The following is a 23,228-nucleotide window of genomic DNA, read 5'->3' on the forward strand; positions in this document are numbered from 1 at the left end:
GTGTGTGTGTGTGTGTGTGTGTGTGTGTGTGCGTGTGTGTGTGAGTCCCTGTATAGTGCCTGTCTGAAAGGGCATTGTAGTTACTGCTGTAGACATGGCTGTGGAGGAGAGCAGTCTAGAGCAAGGTTAGGGCTGGCCCAAGTCCACAGACAGGACTGGATGTCATTCCATTTTTGAAACTTGTTCCCTTTGCTTTTGTTCCCCAGAGGTGAGCACCCAAATGCATGAGAGGGAGCCCACAAGAGTGTGCCCCTCCCTCCCTCCCTTCCCATCTTTGACCTCCCTCTCCTTCCCTCACACAGAGCCTGGATCATGTACAAAGTCCATTGGCCATTTAGCTCTCCCGGAGTCTAGCCACAGAGGACTCTATGTTCCAGGGGAGAGTGAGGCCAGTCACAAAGGCAAGGTAACGGGAGGTGGGGAGGGTAAGCTAAGAGAGGGCAAGGCAGGCTGGAGGCCTCTCAGCTACCAAAGAATGGAGGAGCAGAATGACATCTCGGTGTCGTGAGACATGTCTACTTCTGTTATTATGACCCCTTCTCCCCTCTGCCCACCACTTCCCTTTTCCTCTCTGTGTCCCACTTGCTCTGGGACAGTTGTGCCAGGATGTTGGAGGAAGCCAGAGAACTTTCTTAAGCCTAGACACAAGTGAGGGTACAGAGGAGCCTGTGCTCTATGTTGGGAGGAAGGACAGCCCTGCTGCCAGGGCTCCTGTCCGTACAGACTGTCCTAATCTAGTCTCCGAGCTTATCTCATTTAGCTTTTCCTGGCACTCACTCTGGTGGCCATCTTGGTCTTGTGCCAGCCCCTAAGAGCTCCAGGCTCCCTCCCATCAGCCTGTTTGCTCAGCTCGGTCCCTCTGCTTGCTGGAGAATAGCAGTGGTTTGAGAATCCACGGTGAAATGGCACCGTGGAAACTTTGGAAGATGAGGAGGGGCTCATATCATCAAGCCAAGGCAGGGACAGACTTGACATGTGCCAAGTGGGGCACCAGATCTCCTGTCACCCCCCAGGAAAGAGCTGCTAAATATTTAGAAACAGACTTTTCGTGAGCTTTTGGCTTCAACATTCTAGCCACTCTTGAGATCTGACTCCGTAGTGCTCAGTGGGTTCACATTTTGTCCTGTGGGTGACAAGTTAGCGCAGGCAAAGGCCGATTCTGGATAAAAATTGACTATGCAGGTAGCATCTTGCTGACTCCAGTTTCCTGGCCAACATTTGGCTTTGCTGGAGCCTACCTTGGAGACAAAGGGCTTGATGATTTTTAAATAAGAAGTACAAAGGCCAGGGACCTGGGGATGAGGCTCAGTAAGTAAAGTGCTCACCAAACAACATGAGGTCCCGAATTAGGTCTCCAACATCCACATAGAAGCCAGGCATGGTGCCACAGACCTATAAATCTAGCTCTTTACTTCTCCCTGGCTGTCCGTCCTGGAACTCGTTCTGTAGACCAGGCTGGCTTTGAACTCACAGAGATCTGCCTGCCTCTGCTTCCTGAGAGCTGGGATTAAAGGCATGTGCCACCATGCCAGCTGTTCTTTCTTTAAAGATTTTTTTTAAAATTGTGTGTATATGTGTATGTCTATGTGTGGGTATGTGCACGCATGTGTGCACGTACCCACAGAGTCCAGAACGGGGTGTCAGATCCCCTGGAGCTGGAGTTACAAGTGGGTTGTAAGCCATCCAGTGCTGGGAATGAAACTCAAGTCCTCTGGATGAGCAGTACAAGTTCTTAACTGATGAACCGTCTTTCTGGCCCCTGTTCTGATGCGCATGCAGGGGACTGGCAGGGCTAGTTAAATTAATTTTCTTTTCAGACAGTATTTCACTCTATAGTGTAGGTTGACCTGGAACTTACCATGATCCTCCTACCTCAATTTCCCAAGTTTCCCAGCTTCTCTCTCTCTCTCTCTCTCTCTCTCTCTCTCTCTCTCTCTCTCTCTCTCTCTCTCTCTGTAGATAGGATCTTGCTATTTCATTTCAATCTTATTGTGTCAGCCCCTGAGTGTTGGGATTACAGGTGCACACCACCAAGGCCTGTGGGACCTCGATTCTGCTTCTGTGTTTCTCATTGGCTGAAGGTCCTCTGAACTCCCTCTCTCCGCATTTGTTCCCACCCCCACCCAGCCTGGCCTGTTCCCCTATCCTGCTCCCTGGAATCTCCACGCTCCTCAGAACATGGGGTTGTCTGGGTCTTGGGGCAGGGTAAAGCAAGGGGGAAGTCAGACAGCAGGAAGGAAAGGGGGTATCATTCCCATCCCACCTGTTGGCACAGAGTAAGCGAACGGGTTTTTCATTGATAGGAAGTTAATTCTTGCTTGCTTGCTGGATTTAGTCATCTTTATAAGCCCTGCCCCCTTGACTTGCCCTGACTGTTTCAATAACACCACCCCACGCAGCAGAGTTCACTGGGTGCAGGGCACACTGAGGGCACAGTCAGGGGCACGACTGAGTCCTAGCCCAATGAAACTTGGACTGTAACTTCTGAGAACTAGTGTGCTGCTTTAAACACAGATGCCAGGGATTGAACCCAGGGCCCTGTGCGAGCTAGGCTGCCACTCTGCCATTGAGCCACAGGCCTGGCACTTACAGTTTTTCTTAAAGGATCTCAGTACTCATAGTAGCCAAGGTAGGGTCATCAGGAAAGAAGAAACTGTTGCCTAAACAGGCTCCCTTGCTGTCACTTCCTGCCCAGAAGGGTCTGTAGGCAGCACTGCTTGCCCCCAGAGTACTCTATCCTTCAAGGAAATAGCCCGAGGTCCAGACCTCGGTTGTGTGGGTGAGGATGTGCAGGTGACTTCAGGGTCAGTGATTCCTGCAGTGGCAACGTGGAATCAAATTTCTTTACCAATGATCTCGGTGTGGTCAGAAAATTGAGTTCCAAAGCTAATTTTGGATATACTAATATAATTAAAAATTTGCATCCGCCTCATTGAATAAATTCAACAATAAAAATGACAAAATATACTGCATATATTTATTATTGTTTTTGGCAACCTGGATGAATCTCAAGGCAATTCTGTTGAGCGAGGAAAGTCAGCCCTCAAAAGTCAAAGACTTTTTGATCTCGCTCTATTCTCTTTTGAAATTCTAGAGATGAAGAATGAGGAGCCTCTTAGCAATTAGGAATTGTGGGGGAGGGGCCAGGTGTGGCAACAGGCAGCTGGCTCTGTGATGGTGACGTGGTTGTGGATCTTGAATGTGGTTATGCACTGAGAAACAGGTGGTTAAGTCTCAGGATAGTGCAGGCACAGAGAGGGGTGCTCAATTTCTTTCCGTGCACACAGGACTGTGTAAGCGTAAGAGTGGCCAGGTCTGAATGAGCTATGGATTATAGAATGACACTGTGGCTTTGCAAGGTAATATCATTTGAGGGGTCGGGTGAAAAATGTACAGGGACCTTTCTGTACGTTTGCACGTCTGTGGTAAATACATGTAACATAAAACTTACTCTTTTAGTTAGTTCTACATGCTTAGCCCTACAGATTGGATCTTGACTGTCCCGCAAAGGCCTATACGATGAAGGCTTGGTCCCCAGCCTGTGACACTATGGGGACGTGGTAAAACCTTTGTGTGTGTGTGTGTGTGTGTGTGTGTGTGTGTGTGTGTGGCGGGGGGGGGTGCACCTGATATAAGAAAGTCAGGTCACTGAGGTCATGACAAGGGATGCTGGAACCCTGCCCTTTCCTAGTCCCTGTTTCCTGCTCACCATGAGGTGAACAATTTTTTTTAATTTACTTTTTTATGTGTGTGGGTGTTTTGCCTGTGTGTATGCCTGGTACCCATAGAGGCCATAGAGTACATCAAATCCTCTGGAACTGGAATTACAGAGAGTTGTGAGCCACTGTGTGGGTGATGAGGCTCAAATTCAGGTCCTCCAGAACAGCCAGTGCTGTTGACCACAGAGCCGTCTCCCCAGTCTCGTGAGCAGCCTCTTCATCCACTCTCGTCATGATCTACCTCTGCACAGACCCAAAGCCATGGGGCGAAGTCTAATGAAGAAGCTCTGATGCCGTGCACTGTGTCCAGCATGGTTTGGTCCTGGAAGCCTGACTGGGGCAGAGACAGACTGAAGGAAGGACAGATGTATAGACACATGTACAGAAAAACAGGGATCGGGTGGGCTATGCTTGATCTGACGGCATGTACCTACTATCCACAACAACCAAGGACCTTAGTGTTTTCATCACGTGCAGTACAGGAAGAGGGGTCAGCTAGCCTGGTGGGAGGTCTCTGGAGGGGAGGGGAGGGGAGCAGGCTGAAGCTGCAGTCATTTGGAAGGAAGAAACTGCAGTTGCTGATTTACACACACTGGCCAATGGCTCACTCGCTCTTGGACCAGAGGAAGACTTGCCAGTTCTCACTGGTCTAAGGCTTTGGTGTTCTTGGCATGGCTGTGCCTAGAACATTCACTTGGGACTACCTCAGCTCACCACAACCGTGAACCAAAACAGACCTTCCTTCCTTATAAGCAGACTCTCTTGGGCCTTGTGTCACAGCAATGGGGAGCTGACTAACAAACACGAGTGGCAATAATAAACCATCTTCAGATTGTTTTGAAATGAACACTACCGACCCTCTCCAGAACCTTGTAATCCCCACCCCCAAATTAAAGTTCATAATTAAGTCCTAATTCTCCATGTAACTCTATTATTATTATTTTATTATTATTGGTGTTTTGAGACAAGGTTTCTCTGTAGCTTTGGAGCCTGTCCTGGAACTAGCTCTTGTAGACCAGGCTAACCTCAAACTCACAGAGATCCACCTGCCTCTCCCTCCCGAGTGCTGAGGTTAAAGGCAAGTACTACCACCGCCCAGCAACTCCTGACAGTTGTTCATTTCACTTTCCACCTCTTCCATCTTGTCTGTTCCATCTCCTGGCTTTTTTCGCTTACCTTAGTGTCTTCGTGTTGTGGGACAAGGCTGAGCAATATTCCAGTGTCGGAATCTGCCATGCCCTTTTCATCCATTCGTCTACTGGTGGTCACATTATTATTTTTCACCCTTTAGTTATTATGATCCTTGCAACTCTTTTGCCATCTTTCATGCATTTAAAATCATTTCAAGGTGAAATTTTTAGAAAATACCATCAGAAGTAAAACTCATGGATTGGCCAATCCCTTCCTCAGCTGATCACATCAATTAGAGATCGTTGACCTCTGTGCAATTTCCCATGACTGATCGTTTAAGGGAGTGTCTGATTAGAGAAGCATATGTCCCTGGGTTAGGATGTGGGGTTCAGGTCGTTTGGATCATCCTAGCCCATGATTAGAGGCTTAAAGCAGAAGGGAGAGGAAATCCAGGGCCCTGTTGAGACTGACAGGCGATTTCAGTAGACAATGACATTCACATGGACCTAGCTGCAGAACGCGAAAGCTAACACAGCTTGACAATATTTAGCAGGGAAGAGAAATCTGTTTGGATGATTTGTTTACATCACTAATGTCGTTCTTCCTGGACTTGTCAGTCTCTCAGACTGTCAATGTTGAGGTCTTTTTTTTTTTAAGATTTATTTATTTATATGTATACAATGATCTGCCTGCATGTGTCCCTGCAGACAGAGGTTGGCACCAGATCTAATTAACAGTGGTTGTGAGCCAATTTATGGTTGCTGGGATTTGAACTCAGGACCTCTGGAAAAGCAATCAATGCTCTTAACCACTGAGCCATCTCTCCAGCCCCCAATGTTGAGGTCTTAATGACTCCATTGTGCCTTCACAGACAGCCAGGACGGTGCTTCATATGGGTCTGTGAATAGCCGGGAGTGGTGAGGGGACCTCCCCCTCTGTAGCCTATAGGGAGAAGAGAGAGACTTGGCCCCCCCGGAGTTCAGGAGAGATATCAATGTCCCCTCCCCAAACTTGTCACTGACAAGTATTGCAGAGGGGTTGCAGACAGAGGTGCCATGGCCAAAGCATGGCCAGCTGGAAGGCAGCTTCATCCTTGTATCTGGAGAGCTAGGGACTTTGAGTGAACCTCTTAACCCTGAAAGCAAAACTTCCGCTTGTGTATTTTTTTTTTCTGGGGAAAAAAAAAAAAACAAAAAAACAAACAAATAAGCAAAACCCTTCAAGTACTCCGCATCCCTCATACCCCAGGATGTGGCAGAATAAGCTAAGAAGTGTCCTAGAGTCTTCTCTTCAATAACAAGACCTCTTTCCCATCAGTATGGGGCAGAGAGATCTCGACCTTCCCCTTGGGGCTCAGCCTGGTGGCGCCAGCCCAAGGAATGGTGCCCTCCCTATTCCTACTCCTCCCCCGCTTCCCTTCTTTGGTTCTCTGCTCTTCCTCCTCTTTTTAAACTTCACTCTCCCGCTTGCTTCTTCTGTGACACCAGTCTGACGTGTTAATCACTGCAACGGCAGCTGAACGCTCCTCTGTGTTTCATTAATCCAGAAGAAAATACCATCAGCTGGTGAGCGCTCATTTGGCCTCCCCAGGGCCCAGGATCCTGGAACTGTCTCCGTTTCCATGAGTAACAAGACAGAAAGAAGGCCTTTATGAAAGGCCACGGTGACCCGGGCGCTGGATGGTCACGGGAGGCTGAGAGTGCGGGTGGGCTGCAGTCCCTGACGTTGGAGGTCATCCTTCATGGATGCTGGCAGACGCTGGACTGGTCAAGGACTCCTGTGGAGGCCAACTGGTAAAATCCCATTAGGGTTGCCAAGACCAGAACAATGTGACTTCAATAAGGTTAAACTCTGGCGTTTTTACAACTTTTAGGATGATAAGGATTTCAGTCATGTGGGGAAAAGAGCTAGGTAGGGTCTGTCTAAATTCTCCTGGTTGGACGTTGGGGTGCGGTTGGGCCTGGCTCCTGGCCAGAGGCTGCCAGCTGAGTGTGGGCCAAGCTTACCGGTTCCACCTTCTGCCCTGCACGTGGACAAAGCCTGTTCTCTCATCTCTGGCCTCTGGAACTGATAGGGAAACGGATCTGGGCAGCTATTTCAAACGAGAAAAGTCCTCGGGAGCAGCTGACTGAGATGGAAGCTGCCCTGGCCAAAGGTGTCACCCTGCCCTTGAAGTTCCAAGCCACCTGCTACAGTAACAGCAGAACTGCAGGGGGCGGGGGTTTCACTCTCAAGTGAAGCCTTCCTTACTGCCCTCTGGCGTGGGATACTGTATCGACCTCCTGGGTCTGTCCATCTTCCCACTGTCTTCTCCGGAAAACCTTTCCTTACCATGTCTGTCTTCCCTACCTGAGGGGTTATCTGCTTACTTTTCAGTTCTACAGAGTTTGGGAGCTTCTAGAGTAGTGCCCGCCTCTTCAGGTGGCTCTGTAAGAAAGTGGAATGCTGGAGAGATGGAAAGTGGAGCGGATGGGAAGTTCCATTCATGTCCCCATGGCTTTGGGCCTGTCAGGAGGTAGAATATAGTAAGAGTGTGCTGTAAAGGAGCTGATGGTGACCAGGCAACAGAGAGAAACAGGAAGAGGCCAAGGTCACACCCTCTGCTGAAACACCCCAGTGATTTGATTTCCTAACACCAGGCTCTACCTCCCAGAGGTTCTACCAAGTCCCAATAGTGTCCCAAGATGACGACCAAGGCTTCAACATACGGTCTGGGAACTTATCCCTGCTGTTCTGCAGAGCCCTGTGTAAGTGGAAGGATGCTGCCAAGGATGTGCTGTGCGGATGGTGGGTGAGATGCAGCTGGTGGCACAGGCCTATGAGCCCATCACTCAGGAGGTTGAGGCAGGAGGATTGAGGGCTCAAGGCCTGTCTGGGCTACAGAGTGAGTTCATTTTCAGTCCGGGCAACTTACTAGAGCCTATCTCAAGACTGTAGGTTTTCTATACATGGCCACCCATGCTGGGAGCCGTGAGCATTGAACGGAATGGTGATTTGCCAGACTTGGAAGGGGACTTCAGTGTCACGGTCTCCACTCCTGAATCATCTTTCCTGATGAAAAATATCATTTCTAAATGGGACACATATTTCCTGAGGGTGAAAGTTTTTCAGTTCATATATCACAGTGTGTGTCATAGCGTGTCCCTTCATGTCCATTTCAGATACGTTAAGTGGTCACATCTCTTTCTATGGTAGCATTGGGTTGACACATTTTGAAGGTTTTCTCATTAGAGAATTCAAATCAATAGCCTCAGTGACACACTTAGTCTGTATCCGCGGCAGCATAATGTCCTTCAGAAATGCAGAGATTTCAGGGCTCTGGCCCTGGAGAAGCAACCTAGCAGCCGTAGGCAGAGGTTCAAGGGCAGAGAGACATGGCCTCCTTTCTCACACGTTGGCTGTGCACCCGCACATGGAGATATGTGCACCCGCACATGGAGATACAGGCGTGGCGTATTTCCATCTGAGACTACAGTCCATCAACGGTGTTTCCTCGATGAGAAACACCAAAGCACAGCCAAGGCGTGTAGAGATGTACATGGCCGTGGCCCCAGCATCATGGTACACTGACAGTCCTCATGCTCTCTGGGCTCACGGTTGGTGAGGCAGGCAGTTCAGGGGGCGCGGAGTGACCCCACGGGAGACCAACCTCGCCTACGCTGATGCTCAGGTCTCACATACTCCCGAGGTCACTTCCTTTTGGGTACAGAGCTAGAGTTCTTTTTCTGGACCCAAGATGAACCTGAACCATCGGGATTCTCGGGAGTGGAGCTAGGTTCCCAGTCAGGCACTGGGACTACTCCTTCCAGGGATCCTGGAAAGATGGGAATTTGATAGGCCGAAATTCCTGACCTGATCTCAACATGTGGGTCACGACTCCGGGGTGGGGGCTTGTCAAACGACCCTTTCTCGGGGATCATATATCAGATATCCTATATATAAGACATTCACATCATGATTTGTAACAGTAGCAAAATTACAGTTATGAAGGAGCAACAAAAGTAATTGTGTAGTCAAAGATCACCATAACAGAGGAACTGTATTAAAGGGTCACAGCACTGGGAAGGTTGAGAAACACTGACCTGGCCCCTTTGACTACAGTGGGCCCAGATTCTTACCTGCCGCCAGCTCAAAACCACACTAGAACCTCTGACTTTCCAGGTGCCAGGAGTGTGGGTGGAGGGTTGATCACGAATAGCCAGGATTTAGGGGGTGATCCTACCAGCTTTCCTCACCTATGACCTCAGCCCCTCAGTGTTCACCATATGAGCTCAGCAGACACATATGTATGCAGAAAACGTGAAATACTGGAGTAGAGGGGTGGAAAGAGAGCCCATGCCACTAAGGGGGAGGGCTGCGAATCATCTCCCACGCTTGTCAAAAACCTGGACTGGGAGGAGCACTAAGAAGAACCCAGCGAGGCACCTGAAGGGGGACCAGCTGCAGTGACTCACAGGTGAGTTCTCTGGATCATAGGCTCTCCTTGCCATGAGGAAGGAGACCTTCTTGCATGTGGCATTTCTGATCCCGTACGTTTCTGTCAGCATGCCCAGATAAGCATTCTCCTTTGCCCCCCACAAGCCACTCCTCACTTATGAAGGAGGAGCGTGACTCACATCTGCGGGGAAGGCAGTTAGGTGAGCCTAATTCAAATGTCAGACAGATGCAAATCACAGGCTTGTCTATGAATAGCATCCCCGTTGTTCCCAGGAGGCCAAGCTGCTGCATTTTCCTTCAAAGCACATTTGCGCTTTTCCCGTTTATGGGCTGCACCCTGGACTGCCTACCTTTGGCCCCTCAAGGCCACTGCTGTGTTCTTTGTTCCCGAAAGTCTTCCCAGAGTGAAATATTAACAGGTGGTGGGACTGAAGGGCCCGGGAGCCTCCGAAGGCAGGGCTGCTGAAGAAAGGATACCTGGAGGGTGTGTTGCTCACTGACCTGGAATTTTCCATTCCTCTTAAGCTCACGTGACCAGGGCAGTGTTTCCTTGAAGTCACAAAACGACGATGGCTGCGGAGTAGCGTGTGCTAAATAACTGGCCGCTGGCCACAGCTGTTTATGGTGTTGCTGTTGCCAGGGAGACAAAGGCCTGCGAAGCAGCGTGGTGGAAGTGATTAGGCCGGCAAATCGGGAGGCCGAGGCCGGAGATCCGGCTGTAGCTGAGCTGCTGCAACAGCCCGAGGTATCCTGGAGATGCCAAGAGATGCCCTGTGTTTCCTTGGCAGGCTGCAGCACAGGATCCTGTCCTGCTCTGACTTTAGCGGCTGAGCTCTGTTTATTCTGGGGCAGAGCTGTATTTCTCTGTCACCTCTGAGATTCCGCTCCTCCCCCCCCCCCCAACACACACTTTGTCTTCTTCCTTCTCTGCACCACTTTCTCCATTCCTGCCTTCCTGTCCTTACTCACTTCCTTTATCTTAAGGCAGAGGACTCATAAGCCAGGCTACCAGATGATCACGTGTTTTTGAGTTGCAAATGACTTACCTTTGATACTGTCGAGGGCAGCTTCTTCTTAGCCACGTGACCCAGGTCTAATTATTTGGTTTCACTGGTGCTCAGTGTCCTCATCTGTCACGAGGGAACGGTTAGGGCTTTGGTGAGATTTACAAACAGGACCTCTCCCACGAGGGCTGTGGGAGCACAGAGAACTTGTTCCTCTACTAAGGAGGTCCCTCAGACTCTTCCTGTGAATGACAGCGCCATATCTAATCGGTGGCCTTGGCTTCTTTTTCCTTGTCCCCCGCACCTTCTACAGAGTGTTCCTTTCAGGTCTTCTGGGGTTCAGAGGTCGTGGGCATAAGACTTGTGCTCAGGGCCAAGATCCCTGCTGAGATGGAGCTCTACCTTCGGGACTCACTAGTTTCAGTTTTCCAGGCACTCTGTTGGGGAGCATAGCTTTTAAACTATGATTAACTGACTAGGAGTCCCCGAAAGGGGGTGTAACCAAAGCCATAGACCAGACTCATTTTGCACTTGAGGTTGACTTCCAGAATCTTCTTAGTATAGACTTATGTTCCCTGGACGCTGCAGGCTATTTTCAGGGGCTACTTTCAGAGTGTGACTGCCATACACAATCAGAGGATGTGGGCATTACTAAATACAATATAAACCACTTCTGGGGAAGTATTTAAGTTCACTTCTGTGGGATACAACTCTCCAAGCACATGGCTCAGTGGATTATAGGCTGTGCTTTAGAATACAGTTGTCCCATTGGCCAGGAACCTTGGTGTGGGGCACAATGTACCCAACTGAAAGTGATAAGTAAGTCCTGGCATGCACCCACATTTTTTCCCAACTTCCAGTAGGGCATGTTCCATGGCTCGTTTATCAGTCAAGCCCCAGGGCCTAGCAAAAAAACTGGCATACTTAATATTGCTGAATCTTGAATGACTGGCTCCAGGCAGGGCCTTCTAACTAAGGTCACCTGGTGTAAGTGGTGCCCGAATGCTCTGATGTCAGTACAGAGAGGCAGTTAAATACTTTGAACAGGGCGGTGGTGACGCACGACTTTAATCCCAGCACTTGGAAAGCAGAGGTAGACACATCTCTTAGTTCAAGGCCAGTCTGGTCTACAGGATGAGTTCCAGGACAGCCACAGCTACACAGAGAAACCTTGTCTTAAACAAACAAACAAACAAACAAACAAACAGTATTAAATAAATAAAATTTTAAGAAAGACGTGCTTTGGAAGCAGATAAAACGGTTTTGAGTTCACCCAGTCCTTAGCAGATGTCTGATCTTCCCTTCCCCCGTCTCGCTTTCTGTCTGAAATACAGGAGCACAGCAACCCCTATACCGCTAGTGTGTGGTGATGAGTCCCTGAAACGATGTGTGGGCACCTGTATCCATGTTTAAGAGCCAGGTGTAGAGTCCATATGGCCTCCTGGGCAGCGCTGCGGCTGGTTGTCCCTAGGGCCTCCCAGGTTGCCGTCATCGGGCGAGTCCAGGCGTTCTCGGCAGAGAGCTCGATATGGATTGAGTGCTTTGTGGCTGCATTGATTGCTTGCTCCTGGCACCCGTCCACAGACACTTACTGGGGCCTCAAACCCATAGGGCACTCAAGCGTCTAGTACTCTAGGCCTTTCCCAGAAAAGGCAGGACTTCTGTTGTTGTATTACAAATGCCTCCTACAGCTTACCGGATCCCGATACTGCCTAGTGTTCACTTGCCCCGGTTGCTTGGTCTTGGAGACCTGCCATGTCCTATGGCTGGCTGATCTCATGCTATCAGCAAAGGAAACAATGGTCTCTCTGCAGGACTTTGCCCTCCACAAGCTCAGAGAGTAGGAGCGCTACCAGCCAGGTGTGTGTGTGTGTGTGTGTGTGTGTGTGTGTGTGTGTGTGTGTCTGGTGGCCTTGAACTCACTTTGTAGCCTAAACAGTCCTTGGATTTGCCATCCTCCTGCCTCAGCCTCTCTGGTACTGGGATTACAGGCCCCTGGAGCCATCAGCAGGTCGCCTGAGGGAGTGTGTCTGTACGGTTCGGTTGGTAGGGTTCAGTATTAGCGGTACCAGCACGAATGGGGATTTCTGAAAGCCTTTGTCAGATAAGAGGGAGAAAAGCTTTGGAGTGAATACAGATAGGAGCAGGGAGTGGCAATGAGTTGTTGCTGGGTCCTTGAGATCTTATCTTGATTTCCTAAAGCCTACAATTCTGTATTTTAAAGCGTTAATGTTGACCCACGTCCAGTTACTTTGCAGCGGTGGGTAGAGTGGACGTAAGAGCATGGACACAGACTGCAGGGTCAAAGCCCAGATCTAACCTCACTTTTGCCCACAATTGGTTTGATTAATGCCACACTTCACCAGGGCGTTATTTTTTTTCTCTCCCTGTTGTATGTGGACACTGTGGAAATTATGTAATTGTGACTGGCAACGGTGGCACAGCTGGTAGTCCCGACACCTCAGGACGCTGAGGCCAGAATGTGAGGCCGGTTTGAGCCACACAATGAAACCCAGTTTCTTGAGGGGGTGAGAGAGAGGGCCGGGAGGGTAGGAGTGTCTCCTGCTCTTGCGGAAAACCCAATTTTGTTGCCAGCACCCACACGGCAGCTCACTGTGATCCCAATCCTGTGACTGGAATTCCAACTGCCTGTGATTCCAATCCCAGGGGACCGAACACTCTCTTCTGGACTTGGCACGCTCCTCCGCGTGCATCGGCTCACACACGTAGACATAAGAGTAAATAAATGTATGTATATGCCTTAAGGCAAAACCCAAACCAAATCAAAACAAAAAAAGGTCGTGGATTAGTTTGGACATAAAAGCAGGCGGGTGGATGTGATCCAGGCAAACCTCCCGTGTTCTGGTTCTGTAGCCTGTCTGTGAGGCCGGCACTTGGAGGAAGAAGGCAGGAGAGATCTGTAGAAGCTTAAATCTGTTTTCCACAGGACAACAGTCAGGTGGCATGTCCTTTCCTGCCCAGGTACTGAAGAGTTTCTCCAACGATAAAACAGGCTTGTCATGGGCGGAGGGGCCAGGAGGGTGAAACAGCCCAGACGACTGAGATCGCAAACCCCCTCCGGTGAGGTGAGGTTTGCACCAGCATAAAAACCCCAGGGAGAGTAGAGTGCAGACAGCTCAACCGCTGAAGGGAAAGGACAGCCAAGCTGAGAAAGGAAGAGACCCAGCAAGCAGATACTCCTTCAGCTGGGCATCTGAGACCAAGTGACTGCTGATACAGAGAACTCTCCCTATAGGGGGGGCGGGCTGAGTGTCTCCTGTAATGTGTGTACAGAGCTACCAGGACTGGGAGTAGGGAGTACAGGGAATTTAGTAATCTAAATAAATAATTGTATTTTAAGGCAATTTAAATAGGTCTCACCTGATAGGGTTGTACTCCACTCCACAAAAGCAAACAAACAGAAAAACCACATAGTATGTTGACAATAATCACCCACACCTCACCACACCTACCCTTCCTGATTCTGGCTTAGATCTCACTTGTAGTCTCGAGAGTCGCTGGTAACTCTGCTGTGTTACCTCTGGTCAATTCTGTGGAATGCGGTGGGGCCATCCATCCAATCAACCACCCTGCAAGAGACCAAGGATCAGGAATTCAAGAATGGCTTCTCCTGAGTGGGGCGCACTTCTGCATCATTGTGGAGTAAAAAGATTGAAGATCTTTCTGGACAAGCCTGCTCTATAGTGGGAGAAACTTTTCAATGCCTGCCCTGAAGTCCTGTAACCTGGGCAGGAAAGGACAGGCCGCCTGACTGTTGTCCTGTGGGAAACATTTTAATCTTCTACAGATCTCTCCTGCCTTCTTCCTCCAGTTGTCAAATAAATCATCTGGAGGGACCATGTGTGTTAAAAAAAAAAATCATGCAATGTAAAAAAATGTAAATAATATAAACAAACAAACAAGACCTGAGGGCTGGAGACAGTGGCTCAGCAGTGCTTAAAGGTGTGAGCTGCTCTTGCAGAGGACCTGGGTTCAATTTCCAGCACCCATGTGGCAACTCAAAACCTCTGTAACTCCCATCCAGGGGAACTGACACCCTCTCTGACCTCAGCCAGCGCCGGGGCATGCACGTGGTGCTCAGGCTTACATGCAGGCAAAACACCAGTCCTTAGAAAAAAGAAAAGAACCAAAGTGTACATAAAGTCAACATCTGATTCCCGTTTCTTTGGCTAGACTACCCTCACCTTAGCCTCACCCTAGCCCTGTTGGGTGCTCGCTTAGCAATTGAAAGGCTTTGTTTTTGGGTTTTTCTTTTGTTTATTTGAGACTGGGTCTTACTAAGTAGCTCTGGTAGGTCAGAAACTCTGTGTAGATTAGGCTGGCCTTGAACTCACAGAGATCCACCTGCTTCTGAATCCCAAATTACCCCAATGTGTTACTGTGTTAACTTACCCTGTTTTTTTTTTTAAGATTTATTTTTACTATTTTTAATTATGTGTATTTGTGTGTCTGTGTGAGGGTGTTTGTATGCGTGAGTACAGGTGTTCTTGGAGTCCAGAAGAGGGTGTTGGAACTCTTGGAGCTAGAGTTACAGGTGTTTGTGACACACCTCACACAGTTACAGGTGTTTGTGACACACCTCACACAGTTACAGGTGTTTGTGACACACCTCACACAGTTACAGGTGTTTGTGACACACCTCACACAGTTGCTGGAAATTGAACCCTGGTCTTCTGCAAGATTCATGGGAGCTCTTGGCTGCTGAGTCATCTCTCCAGCCACCAGAACAGCTTTTAAACAGGAATTTTCCTATAAAGTCCATCCCCAAATGCCTCCCTCCCTATTAGGGATGGAAATGATGCCATTAATAACTCTGGGACTTTTTCTTTGTACAGGAGGATAATGTCTAGACAACATGTGTGCATTGTCTTTATACAGTGTTCACACAATGCATACCCCACGGGGATGAATGTGCTGGGAAAGGGGGGCTGGTTGGCTTGGACCTAGTCATTTGCAAAGGGTTTTATTTATATATATATGAGTAAATATATATATTCCGCTGTCCACCTTCTTGTCAGTCAGGTATCGAAGGTTGGGCATTCACTCATGTGTGCAATTAGTAAACATTTATCCTGCTCTTATGATATCACTGATATCAGCTCGGTGCAAAGAAAACAGGTCATTTAAACAGGCCCTGAACTGGAAGTGCTCCAAACCCGACGAGGGACATATTTGAGCAAAAGCGTGCATAGGATGTTAGGGTGAGTATGGCAATGCACTCACATAGAGTCTCTAGTGGGCCATCAATACAGCGAAAGCTGGAGTGACACATGGGTGCTAAATTCATCTGAGGAAGGAGGGAAGATGTTTCATGCAGAGGCAAGTGCACATGTTTAGCAATGGCTTCCTAATGCCCTCCGTGTGCCAAGGGCTAATAGGGCCATGCTCTCGGCACCGCCCTACAGGCTCTATGAATAGATTCACAGTCCATGCAAAAACAATGGGCCTTAGATTCAAGTAGAGCTTCCTGGCAAGGGCGTCTTAGTCCTGGCTGGCTAGATGCCCATGGGGAGTGTGTGTCTAGAAGCCTGCCTTTCCTCCTACAGCATCGATCACTTGCTTGTAATCTCCAGGGTCCTGTTTGTACCCCCACAGGACTATAAGCTTCGTGATGTCGGAATGAGTCTGTCTTGTCCACTGTTGTGCCCCAGGGCTCAGCACCAAGTGGTTCATGGTAAGTGCTCAATGAAATATTGATTCAAGGAATGCATAATAAATCAGTGGAGGTGGAAGCAGCAAGGCCAGGGACCTGCAAGTCACTTAGAATCTAGATGGCTTCCTTTTATTTTCCTCTCATATTATCTATCCGTGAGCTTTAGATAGAACCAAGGCCAGTGAAGATGTGAACATTCTGTTTTTAATTGACAAATATCAAATTATACTCGGCATGATAATTGGATGCGCGCAGCAGGAAAGGAGCGGTTTTGGGTGATCAGCGTCTCCGTCTTCTTGAACATTAGCCGCTGCTTTGTGCTTGGAAACCTTGAACACCTTTCTCCATGTTTTAAAGTGTATCCTGAGTTGCCAGTTACACTTACCTATCTTGCTATAGAACCCAAGAACAAATTCTTTCAATTGGCCTGCATTCTGGTACCCACTACCCAACACCCCTCTCCATCCCCCCCCTCCTCCTGCTTGGCCTTTTATAATCACATTTTATGCTCTTCCTTCCCGATGTACCTTTACAGCTTCCGTGCACCGATGAGAACAGTAGCATCTAGCCTTCTGCCTTGTTTCACTTAGCACAGTGTCCTCTGGTGCTGCCCTATCCTCCTTGTTGCAAATGCCAGGATTTCAACAAACCAAAGCCACAGTGAGCCAGCATCTCGCCCCTGTCCGAATAATTATCACACTGGCAGTACATAACGAATCAGGCAAGAAGGCAGAAAAGAGGGTGCTTATACATGGCTGAAGGGAATGCAAATCAATATAACCATCTCTGGAGACCAGTATGGAGGCTTCTAGAAAACAATAAATACAAATGACCCAGCAATTCCTACTGGAGATATAGCCAAAGGAAATGCAATAAGCAAATGCATAGCAAAAAGGTCCTTGTGTTTCTATGTTTCTTGACAGGGCATGAGGGCACCATGATGTACACGTGGTGGTCACCAGTTGCAGGAGCCAACTCTTTCCTTCTGCCATGTGGATCTAGGGCTCAAATCTCAGTTGTCACTCTTGACAGCAAGTGCCTTTACCCACAGAGTCATCAATAAGTCCTCTAAAACCCCAATTGATTGGGAGAGCTACATTCATGGCCTAGGCTTCACCTAAGTAGTGACCACTCTCTTTCTTGCCTGTCAAGTCCCTATGGAAAGTCCTTACCTGCAGGATGAACCCTTGAGATTGATTAATCATTATACTTTATAACATGAAATCGTGATATTTAGCATTGCAAAATACAGGGGTTTGAATGAATAAGGCCCTCATAGATTCTTATGTTTGAATACTAAGTCCCCAGCTGGTGGATTGGTAGAGAATGGTTAGGAGGTGTGGCCTCATTGGAAGAGGCGTGACACTGGGGGCAGGCAGGCTTGGAGGTTTCTAAAGCCCAGAGCATTACCAGTTAGCTCTCTCTGCCTCCTGCTTTGGGATCAGGGTGTGAGCATCAGTTCCTTCCCTCCACCATCATAGGCTAGGACCCTCGGGGATGATCAGCCCAATTCAACTCTTGTTTAAATAGTTTCTTTGGTCATAGTGTTTTGTTCCAGCAATAACAAAGTAGCAAAGACACAAATAAAACTGAGAAATGAAGAGCTGTATTAGTCAACTATGGCAGAAACAATGCCATAATTGTAGGGTAGGTTTAAATACCCTAGATGAATGTTTCCTACTCTTTCCAAACACTTAACTGATACTAGAATGAGGAAAATGCCCTCCCCTTATGTAGGAGTGTGTGTGTGTGTGTGTGTGTGTGTGTGTGTGTGCAGTACAAGTACTTAAGAAGACAACTTTGCAACTTTGGGTATCCTTCCTCAGTTGCTGTAGACTGATTCTTCTTCTTCTTCTTCTTCTTCTTCTTCTTCTTCTTCTTCTTCTTCTTCTTCTTCTTCTTCTTCTTCTTCTTCTTCTTCTTCTCCTCCTTCTCCTCCTCCTCCTCCTCCTCCTCCCCCCCTCCTCCTTCTTTTTTAGAACTATTTCGGTCATTGGCCTAACATTCATCAAGCAGGTCTAGGCTGGGTGGCTAACAAGGCCCAGGGATCCATCCACTTCTCAGCTCCCCAGATCTGTGTTTATAGTCACATGCCACCATGCTCAGCTTTTTATGTGGGTTCTGAGGACTCAAACTCAGTCCTCATGCTTTTTTGACCAAGTGAGTTCTTACCCCAGCCCTTAATAAAGTGAGTGCTTTAGTTATTGATCTGCAATGTTCAGAGCCTGGAATGAGGCTGGAGTAGCATAACAGTGAGAGCTGGGGGAATCCTGATAAGAAACAGATCCTGAGCGAGGTCTCAGAAAAACACCGAGAAGGTATCTCTTTACCTTTTTATAAATCTCTGGCCAAGTGATTTATGCTCTCTGGGCCTCTCTTCAATGCTAATGGTAAGATATGGTATGCTTACCAAAAGAGAGAGAGAGCGAGAGAGGAATGGAGAGAGAGAGAGAGAGAGAGAGAGAGAGAATAACATCACAAACCACAAATACCCAGAAACGTATGGAATTGTGTTCATCATCATGAACTGGCTTCTCATCCTACAAAAGAGTAAGAACAGTAATCGAATGAGGCGTGAAACTATTAAATGTCTAAGCACGTAAGGGTGGGAGAGCAAGTGGCCCTTCAGAACATTTGCTCCTCTGCCGACCCAGCCCGGGAAGCCTGAGGAACTGGGGAACAGGACAGCCTTCTGCCTGGGAAAGGCAGTTCTGCTCTGGTGCACGCCCTCAGCTAGCTTTGGTGCACACTTCACGGAAGGCCCCGTTACAAGGCTGCCTGTCTCCACCTCAGTAGGGTGAGCCTGACAGTGACGGAAGCCAAGGAAAGAGAAACCCCCCCACTTCGTGCTTTCCCACGCCAGCTGTCCTGTGCTGCCATGCCTCTGAAATCTAAAATCTGAGAGTGGGAATTGCTCAAAGACACATCCCTGTGCCTCTTTTGGATTCTCTCTGGTCACAAGCTGCTTAGGAACATGTCTTCATCTTAAGGCTAAACCCAATTGGAAGGATTTCAGTAGAGTAAACAGGTGATTTAAAGAGGGCCTGCTTATAAAGAAACATGAACTGCGCATACAAATGATCACATGAAGCCATGACTATGGTCTATAAATATTATTAGAGAGGACCAAATTCAAGTAGTGGAATCTCGATGTTTTTTTTTTATTCTGGTCCCAGACAGCATCCATAGGGGTGATGGATTGGTATAAGCAAAGAACTGGGACCAGATATTAAACAAAGCATTCTGACAGTCTGAAAAAGAATATATATAGAATCATTTTGCACAGTGAAGTCCACCGAAATATACATTCACTTCGTAGGAAAGCAAACAATTGAATTTCTCTCTCTCTGTCCCTCCCTCCCCTCCCTTCCTTTCCCCTCTCTCTCCTACTCTTCCTTTCTACAGTTGTTTTTATGCCTAAACCTTTGGTTTCCTAAGTGCTAGAAATAAAAATGCTCCTTTTGAAAAAGATTTTCTATTTTTATTATGGATTGTGAGTGTGTGTGTGTATGTCAGGGTGGGGTGTACCTATGGAGACCAGAAGAGGGTACTGGATCTTGGGGAACTGGAATTACAGGTGGCTGTTAGCCTCCTGACATGAGTGCTGGGAACCAAAGTCAAGTGTTCTTCAACCTTGAACCATTTCTCCACTTCCCCATGAGAGTCTTTAATTTTTTTCTATTCGTGTGTGTGTGCACACATGTGTGGGTGGGGTGTGTGTGTAGGGGAATCAGCTCCCCTGGAGCTGGAGTTTCAGGCAGTTGTGAGCTCCTTATGTGGGTATTGGGAATCAGGCCCTGTCCTTTGCAGTAACAGGATGCTCCCCTAACCACTGGGCCACCTCTCCAGCCTGCAAAACTGTGCACTTAGTAAGCAGTCCTGGGGCTCATGAAGATCACTCAGGGCAAGAAGTGAGCACTGGAGATATGAATATTCAAAACTGCTCCAGGCAGCATGGTCTCGCAAGGACCTTGTGTTGGGTGTGGTACACGTTGCAACGAAGCTGGCATTCCTTCAAAATGGTGGCGTGCCAGGCCCTGTCTCTCTGACCTGCCCTGGCTGCTCAAGTCAAGGTAGTATTCCCATCTCGGAGATGAGGAAAAGCCAGCTCAAGGAGTCCAGGTTACCCAGAAATAGAAGCTTGAAACTTGATCTCTCCCCCACTTTTCTCCTCAAGCAGGTTCTGGTACAACAAGGATCTGTAGTAATGCTCTTTGTGTTGGTATTTGTTGTTGTTTTGGTTTGGATTTTTCTCCTCCTGTTATGTTAAGAATGCCAAGCGAGCTAGAAATGGCAGGCACAAACCAGTACAGGTGTGCTATCAGGAAGCTCTGTGAGAAGTCCCTGAATTTCCTCATTCTAGGCCCCAGCATTATCTACAGAAACCATGGGGTTTCCAATGAGGCTAAGGTCTGTTCATGGGGAGTCAGTGGGAGGAGAGGCTGTTGGGGATCTTTCAAGTTGATTAGCGCTACCAACCAGGCTGCACTCATGACGACATGCCCCTCCCTTCCCAGCCCCTCTTCTTTCCTCTTCATCACCGTCTTTGTTTCCTGCTACCACCTGCATCCCACCATCTCTGACATCACACCCTCATCACAACCATTATTAACACCCTGTGATTACTGTCATCCGGACCATCCTAACCCCTGTCACCGCAGCTACCACCACTTTTACAGAGAACATTTTAATGTCACGTATTGAATTTCATTTATGAGCATTATTACTCATGCCTGCCTCCACCCCAGAGAACACTCTGTGCTAAACTGTTGTCTGGCAACATGAGGTATGTGTATCAGATTATGCAAGAGCTGTCATGGAGGTGCAGACCTGCTATCCCAGAACTTGGGAGGCTGAGACAGGAGGATTGCAAATTCCAGGTCAACCTGAGCTATATAATGAGAACCCCTTCCAGCCCCCCAAACCAGCCTTGGGTCACATAGTTAAGGCTCCAGACTTCCTGTAAAACAAGTGCAGACATGAAGGAGGCTCGGCTTTCTTCACAAACCAGGATAAGACAAAGAAGGTTCTGGTAGACCCAGGCTTCATAGTATATCTTTGGGTGTGGCCTGAGACCACTCTAATGGGGTACTCTAGACCATGGCCTTCCACACAAAAACCGGAGAAATTCACCCCATCAGAGACCTCAGGTTTGAGATGCCAACCATCAGCAAGGGAGAGGCTTAGTGGTGAGACAGGAGACTTGTTTGTTGGAAGCTAGCAAACTACTCCAGCAATTGTCCTCCCTCCCTAATTACAGCCTCTCTGGGGAGGTCTGGGAGGGCTCTAGAGGCCTCTGGGCTTGTAACCAACTCGGCTTAGGTAAGAGCCCTGTACAAACAAGCCTCTGGGGGCCACACTCCTGGAAACAGCTCTGCAGCTGACACTCACACACAAACTGGGGAATAAAACAAGCGCCGGCAGATCCCAGGGTCCAGAGCCAGCACCGCCCAACCTACGCCAGGGGAAGGGATCCCAGGAAGTCTGCCGGTTCTGCCGGGACCGGAGAACAAGCTGTGTCAAAGAAGAGAAGCCTTTGGGAAGAATGGGTGTGGGACCAGCCAATGGGACTTCCTCGGTGTGAGGGCTGGGATAGCTTCCCTGAAGGAGCGTGCCAGTTACAGACAGAGCAGAATGAGATGGACTAAAGAGATAGAGTACCCCCAGTGGGCAATGGAGCCACGGGAGCAGCCCAGTCTCCCCAAGGGGTTGGCATTGTCAGAGGCAGGGGAAGAACATGCCCCTTTGTGTTCTCTACAACTACAGCTGGCACTGGCTGCTGAGGACCATGTGTGATCCGTGGATTTAAGACTTCTACCCTGCACTGTAAAACTGGTTAAGATGGCACATGTTATATTTTGTGTATTTTATCACAAACAATGGGAGTGGTTAAAGGGTCTAGGTAGGATTGCCCCAATAATAGGGTGTCTCTTATGAGGATTTATTTTTATTTTATAGATACAAAAAGGACTTGCCTCTAAGTTTGTGCATGTACCACGTTCACGTGTGGTACCCATGGAAGTCAGAAGAGGACATCAGATCCCCTGGACCTGTGAGCTGCCGTGTGGGTGCTGGGAATTGAACCTGGGTCCTCCGCAAGAGCAGTCAGTGCTCTTAGCTGCTGAGCCATCCAGCTTCTAAGTACTTTTTTTATTCATTAAAAATATTGGAAGTCAAGTTCTGCTAGGAATGGAGGAACTGAAAAATGCATGCTTAGCTCTCCTCATGGAGGTATTTTACACCTTGTAGGTAGGGAAAGTGAGTGATGGCTGTCTTTCTTTTTGATGCTTAGTTTAGATTTATATGTGAAAATCTTTTTTTTTTTCTTTGCCAGGATCTTACTCTGTAGTCCAGACTAGCCAGGACCTCACAGGAAGCCCAGGCTGGCCTCAAACTTTTGATCCCCCTGGCTGAGTGCTGGGATTACAGAAGTGCACTGCCATGCCAGATTAACACCCATTACAGGCCCTATTGGGGCAGGCAGGAGGCAGAGGCAGGTGGATCTCTGTGAGTTCAAGGCCAGCCTGGTCTACATAGTAAGCTCCATGCCAGACAGGGCTGTGCAGTGAGATCCTGTCTCAAAACAAAGTATTGTGACAGCAGCCACAATTACATGACACTTGTCCTTGAGTACTTAGCTAAGTCTCCCCATTGCCTTCAGTTCTGTGAAAAGTAACTTTGGGTGATATTTCCCCCATATTGTGGCTCCCTTCAAAGAGGGGACTTCATTTCTGGAGTTCCAGCTAGGATCCCTGTGGCCACTCTAAAAAGAGATGACGTCTATCCTCAGTCAATTATGATGCTCTCATTGACTTGCACGACCCAGGTAATTTATGAGGAACAGAAGTTGGGCTCCTAATTCTGGAGGACAGGAAGTCCAAGCATGGGTGCTGACGTCTCCTGACAAGAGCCCTCCTTCTGAGCTGTGACAAAAGTTGTCACATGGTGGAACAAACAAGGTATCAACTCAGAGTTCTCCCCCTTGTCATTATTGTAATCATGGGACCCCAGCCTCATGATCAAATCTAACCCTGATCACCTCCCAAAGAGCCCCCCAGGGGTCCCCTGGGACTGGAGTTATAGACAGTTTAAGTCACCATGTGGGTGCTGGAAATTGAACCTGGGTCCTCTCCAGGAGCAGCCAGTGCTCTTAACCACTGAACTATCTCTCCAGCCCCTAGAGCAGTGGTTCTCAACCTTCCTAAATCTTCAACCCCTTAATATATAGTTCCTTATGTTGTGGTGATTGCCCCAACCATAAAC

General features: G+C 48.4%; 1 long non-coding RNA gene across 1 annotated transcript; it reads right to left on the bottom strand.

Annotated features, from left to right (window-relative positions):
- Positions 1 to 8,277: 8,277 nt before the first annotated feature.
- LOC126510870 (uncharacterized) lies at positions 8,278 to 11,857 on the bottom strand. Its single transcript, XR_007594537.1, has 3 exons — positions 11,689 to 11,857; positions 10,334 to 10,417; positions 8,278 to 10,037 (listed from the first exon to the last, which is right to left on the bottom strand). It is a non-coding gene; the product is annotated as an uncharacterized lncRNA (long non-coding RNA).
- Between the last annotated feature and the right edge of the window lie 11,371 nt (positions 11,858 to 23,228).

This window comes from Alexandromys fortis, unplaced genomic scaffold, assembly GCF_014885135.2.
Source record: "Alexandromys fortis isolate MF-2015 unplaced genomic scaffold, M_Fortis_MF-2015_v1.1 scaffold_78, whole genome shotgun sequence".
Lineage (NCBI taxonomy): Eukaryota > Metazoa > Chordata > Mammalia > Rodentia > Cricetidae > Alexandromys > Alexandromys fortis.